Below are 6,187 nucleotides of genomic sequence, written 5' to 3'. Positions count from 1 at the left end.
TATGTCGATAAGCGGAGAAGAGAATTGAAGTTTGAAGTTGGTGATAAAGTATTTCTTAAGTTATCTCCGTGGAAGAGAATACTCAGATTTGGTAGGAAAGGGAAATTAAGCCCGAGATATATTGGACCTTACGAGATAATAGAAAGAGTTGGCTCAATGGCATATCGATTGGATTTACCTCAAGAATTATCTCATATTCATGACGTGTTTCATGTGGCAATGCTTAGAAAGTATGTGCCAGATCCTACCCATGTGTTGCCTGAGCAACTAGTACAGTTGAGAGAAAATTTGTCTTATAAAGACGAACTAGTGGAGATTATTGACAGAAAGGAACAGGTCTTAAGGAATAAGACGATCCCATTAGTAAAGCTACTATGGCGAAACCATAGCACAGAAGAAGCAACGTGGAAAGCCGAAGAGGAAATCAGAAACAAATATCCGTAGTTGTTTAATTGACAGACTTATAGTGAAATTTCAAGGATGAAATTTTCATAAAGGGGAGGTAAATGTAAACCCCGAATCATAGTTTCTCTACTTAAGTATGTGCCCTACTGAGACTAGTATGGTGAGTAGGTTGATGTGGAAACTAATGTGTGATGGTAGAGAAAAGGGTGGAAAATTAGAAGAAAAGTGTGTATTTGGAAGCTTGACTTTTGGAAAAATTGGCTAAGTATAAACCTATATGATGGATGCGTTGGATGCGTTGAAAGGATGGTATGCGTCCATGCGGCTGAAGGAAGGAAAGTTGAAGTGATGCGTTGAAAGGTTGGATGGCATAAAGGTAGGGCAGGACGCGGGCAAGGCATGCATTAGAAGAGTGGCATGTGTCGATGCACAGCGCCCAGCCCATGCGTCGAGTGCCCATGCCAAGCGCATCTACCAAATGCCTTACCTATGCATCGAGCGCCCTGGCGAGCGACCATGCATCGAACACCTTGCCAAGTGCCCATGCGAATGAGCGAGCCCTACGAGCGATGCCCAGCGCCTATACCACACACCCATGCATCGGTGACTAGTGCCTATGTCAAACGCCATGCGTCGATGCCAAACGAGCCTTGCGGTGATGTTGAGTGAGCAATGCGTTGAGGATGAGCGGCCATCCTATGCGTTGGTGGTGGCTAGCTCTTGCGATGGTTAAGACTTGCGGTGACTAAGTGAGTTGGCTTGCTATGCGTTAATTATGGACTATGCGTTGAACATCCAAGGATTTGTGGACACATAAGAAAGATGAGCTCACCTAGAGGACGTCATCAAACATGTGTCTTCTTAGGAGAAAAACTTAAGCCTTAAGAATTTAAGGTAGTTGCATAAGAGGACATGCAAATTGAAGCCCATGCATTGGCTACATAGGAGAAGGACACTTAGATTGCGTTGATAAAAAAGTTGTGTTGTTAGTGTGAGGAGGAAACACTTGGATATGCAGCCAAATAGAAGGTGTCAAATTTGGAGAATGTTTGGACGCCTATAAATAGAACCAAGGATTCCTTTTTCAGATCAAAATTCAAAAAGACCTTAAAAAGAGTGGGAAAGTTGAGTAAACCTTGCGTTGAGAGCAAAATCCATGCGTTGATCATGGAGCTTTAAAGAGGACACATTGGATAGTAAAGTCTGGAAAACAGCATCAACTTGGGACGAAGAGTTATCCCAATTTACTCATGCGTTTAGAGTGATTCCAAAGCCACCAGAAAGCTCTGAAAGTGTAGTTTTCAGGGTAGTGCTGCCGGAGAATAATCTCGAATGAATCAGACTGGAAACTAAGAAGAAGATAGAAGGGTGAGGCTGTCGGATAAGCTTGGGCCAGTCTTGAAGTTTTTGTAATTTCGGCCAAACCACGAGAAGTTCTGAGCTCAAATTTTAGGGTAAGCTTCCTGAGACAGAACATATTTTTAGAAGAAAGTATCTCGAAATAAGGCTTAGAACTATGAGTAATCTGAGTTGTAAATCGAATCAGGATTCTAGGGGTGAAAAAGGGAGCCCGAGGTAAACAAGGAACTTCTAGAGTGAAAAGTTCCTAAGCGATCGAGGTGAGTGACTAAAATGTTTGACTAAAATATTTACAATGTTTTAAAGAAAGCATGTTTTAAAGAAGATTATTCTCATGCCAACTAGTTTTACAAAATAATTTCCAAGCAAACCATGAGTTATGTTTTAAACGCATGCATGTATGGGAAATTTGTTGAAAAGCTATATATATGTGTTAAATATACCCAACATGCATTAGTATCTTTAAAACTATGTTTTTATATGTGTTATATTTTACATGCTTTAAAGAGAAAGTCATTTATGACTAGTTTTACTTAAAACGCGATATTGAAGGACATTTGAGAAGGTGGTTACTATAAAGATTGTACATATGTTTCCGTTATTAGGCAGTAAGTGTCAACCAAAGGATTGAAGGGTTGATAACTGCTGCAGTCACACCCTTTCCTAGGCTCAGAAGATGGTCTGGGGCGGGGTGTGACAATACAACTCACTTTGTAAATGAGGGTATCCTATACAATGAATCTATATAAGACCAGACCACCAAATATAATTTCTCTGTATAACATAGGATTACTCCAAGCTAAGCACGCTTAACTTTGGAGTTCTTATGATTGAGCCACCGAAAAGAAAGGTGCACCTTATTGGTATAGGTAGTAACTTTCAATTCTTTTAAGCCTTTCTTAACCATACTTTCATGTCCTCAAGATCCCTCTCGTTCGGATGTGATACTGGTTCATTCATGTACCCCTCTTGAACTTGGGTCGTTACATTATTGCATGTGATACAATTAATATACACTATAATATAGAGTTAAATTTGAATTAGATTCAAAATTAAACTATATAATATGAGTGTATTAATATTTGAATAAGATTCAAATATTAAATTAGTATAGATTAGATTTATATTAAAACTATAGGTTATAATTAATATGAATAAGATTTATATTAAAACTATAGGTTATGTGAGAAATGCATATTTAGAATATGATTAAAACTAATTAAATTAAATATTGGATATTTAAATTAATTAATTGATTTTAGTTAATTAAATTAAATTAAATTCCCCTGCAATAAGAGTGGAAAGAGGGCAATTACCCTCCCTCTCTCCGTCTTTAAATTTGCAGAATAGTCTGCTGTTAAAGTGGTAGCTTGAATAAGATTCACGTGAAATTTTATACTCTCACTCTCTCGCACACATTCTCTCCATCTCACATGCTCTCAAGGAACAGAGTTCTCTATTATTTCCTTCTTTTCCATGAGGTTCCCACAAACCTCCTTGTCCAAAGAGGATACCAGAGAAGATCCCTTGGCATTGTCTTGCTCCTAGAATCGGTTTATGCAGTGCTGTAAGGTTTCGACACTTGTTGAGTAAAGATTTTAAAAGCTGGTCTTCAAAGGTAACTTCCTTTGACTTTAAATTTCTTAATAGCATGTTTAATTCTTCAGTTTTATTGTTCTGTTTAAAATTCATCCAACACAATTAAGGAAAACACCAATCACATGCTTCCACCAAGGAATTCGATTCCTTCAATGATATTTTTGTTATGTTTTCAATTTCTTCTTGATTTATTGTCATTACAATGTTATTGTAGATTTAATTTGAAATCTAAATGGAGAAATTGTGATGTATGAAAGTCAGTAAATTTAGGAATTTTTAGAACCGTTCACTTATAAATTATTTTTACTGAATTACAAAGCCCTTGTCAATAAAATTTCTAGGTCTGCCACTGTCTACAACATCATGCTATATAGATTTCGCCTGAAGTTTTTCTTATATGTTGACATGCGTAGTGAAGATTTCCTAGCTTCCTTTCCTATCCTCAACAACATGTTTTGCAATATATCATGCATGATATCAAGCACAATGTTACATGACAGTTGGATTCTGCATAATATTTATTCCTTATTTGTCAGCATGTATTGTAGATTTCATGGCTTGCCTTCCTTTTCTTATAGAGATTATTTCTTCCTTCCTTTTCTTATATATATATATATATATTAGTCTTGTTTAATTTTAGAGCTAGTTTTAAGCTTAGGGATTGTCTAAGTCTTAACCTTCATATATTGTGATTAAAAACTTTATTTTTCCATACTGAGAGTTTGTTCTAGCAATCAATTAGTCTTGGTTGGATTATTGTGAGTGTAACACATCACTTAGGGAGTGTTTGGCTCACCAACATGAGTTGAATTGAGTTTGTAAAATATACCAACTTAATGTTTGGCCCACCAACTTTAAATACTGGTGGAGTTGAGTTGGTATATTTCACCAACTCACCTCAACTCTTGCTTCTTCCAATGTTTTCAATAGCTTCACACCCATTAGCCATTGTCGATGACTACTGCTACCACACTCCAAAATCCAACTCTAGGCTCCAACAATGGCCTCTAATGACAACTCCGACGATCACCTTCGCACGACCAACTTTGATGACCGATTTCGAGCTCCAGTAGCCACCTTTGACAACAAACTTCGATGGCCAAATTTGACAACCACCTTCGTGCGACCAACTCTAGGTTCTGACAACCACCTCTGACTACAAACTCCAGCAAAAATCACCTTCAATGATCAACTTTAACAATCACCTTCGCACGACCAACTACACGCTTCGATAACCACCTCCAAGCTTCGACAACCACCTTTGAGGACAAACTCCGACGACCAACTCCAATATCATTTTTATGCCACCAATTTCAGGCTCTGACAATCACCTCCAACTACAAACTCCGGTGAAAATCTTCTTCAATGATCAACTTCAACAACCAACTCCAGTCTCCGACTACTAACTCTAACGATAATCATATTGGATAATTAACTTCGGCAACCACCTTCGACTATTACAAGACCGATGATTGTCAAAGCATGTTGTAGGATTGTTGATTGTATAAATAATAGTATTTTGTCTACGTTAAGTGCAATATCTATATGTCAAAAATTATAAAATATATTTTTTATTTAATTTAATTCACATATCAAATGAGTATTAAGAATATTTGGAAAAGTATGCACGTAGTTAAAAAAATATGTAACAAATAACAAAAGAAACCATAAAATAGAGATTTGCAACCTTGTGGGGTGTAATTGGCGTCATCATTCCTTGAAAATGACATCATCAGAAAATTCCCTATAGTTCTTTTTTTTTTTTTTTTGTTTGGTTGATATTGTACACTTTATCTCAATGTTGTTAAAGAAGTAAAGAGATTTTGAAAGGAACAAACAAGGTTTTCTTTGTTCTTTCAAAACATTGTAAATTGTAATGTATATTTAATTTCATTAATTGGGATGATTTGGTCAAATCATTGAATATGATATAAGTTTTTTTTTAAAAAAAAAATAAAAGTTAAAACCTTAGGTAACTATTTCGTTTTTTATTTTTTGTTTTTAAAAAATAAGTTTACTTCTTTTCAATTTCTAAAAATAATTTGCATATATCTTAAATGTAAGAGTTGAAGCCACGTTTACTTCCAATAAACTTAATCGATTAATCGTAATATAAAAAGTAGGGTTCATTTAAATACATTCCATAAAAATAATTAACAATATTTTGTTAATTATGAATAATTAAAAAAATCCATTACGATTACAAGATTTTGATTACGAAATAGTAAACATGTCCCAATTTTTAATCAAATTCAAAAAACAAAAACATGTTTTTTTTTTTAAAATTTTATATGGTTTTGAAAATATTTATAAAAAAATAGATAACAAAACAAGAAATTTAGAACTGGAAGCAGTGTTTATAGATTTATTTTTAAAAAATAAAATAAAATAAAATAGTTATCAAATGGATCTAACTAAATTCAATCAATTAAGTTACTATTAAAAAGAGAGTGAAATGAATATATCAAATAAACTTAATTTTTCAACTTAATACTATATTATCAAACAAGACTATAATAGTTGAAATTACCTTAAATCAATACGTTCCCTTAAATTCGATTCCACACCTTTCGCAACTATTTATTAAAAAAACATTGCATAGTATTAATAAAAAAAAAATGTCAACATCAGCTCATAAAATTAGAAGGTTTAAGGCGGTCGGATAAAACAACTTATTTATTAATCTAACTTAAATCATTTTAAAAATTATTCTGATGTGTAAAAGTTATTTGATAAAGCTTTTACGTTTTAGCTTTTCTAAAAATTTGGTATCTTCCCTTATTCATCTCAATTTTTTATTTTATTAATTTATTTTCTCACATTT

The sequence above is a fragment of the Benincasa hispida genome, chromosome 12 (assembly GCF_009727055.1).
Source record: "Benincasa hispida cultivar B227 chromosome 12, ASM972705v1, whole genome shotgun sequence".
NCBI classification, from domain to species: Eukaryota; Viridiplantae; Streptophyta; class Magnoliopsida; order Cucurbitales; family Cucurbitaceae; genus Benincasa; species Benincasa hispida.
Note: the sequence above shows the minus strand (reverse complement) of the source record.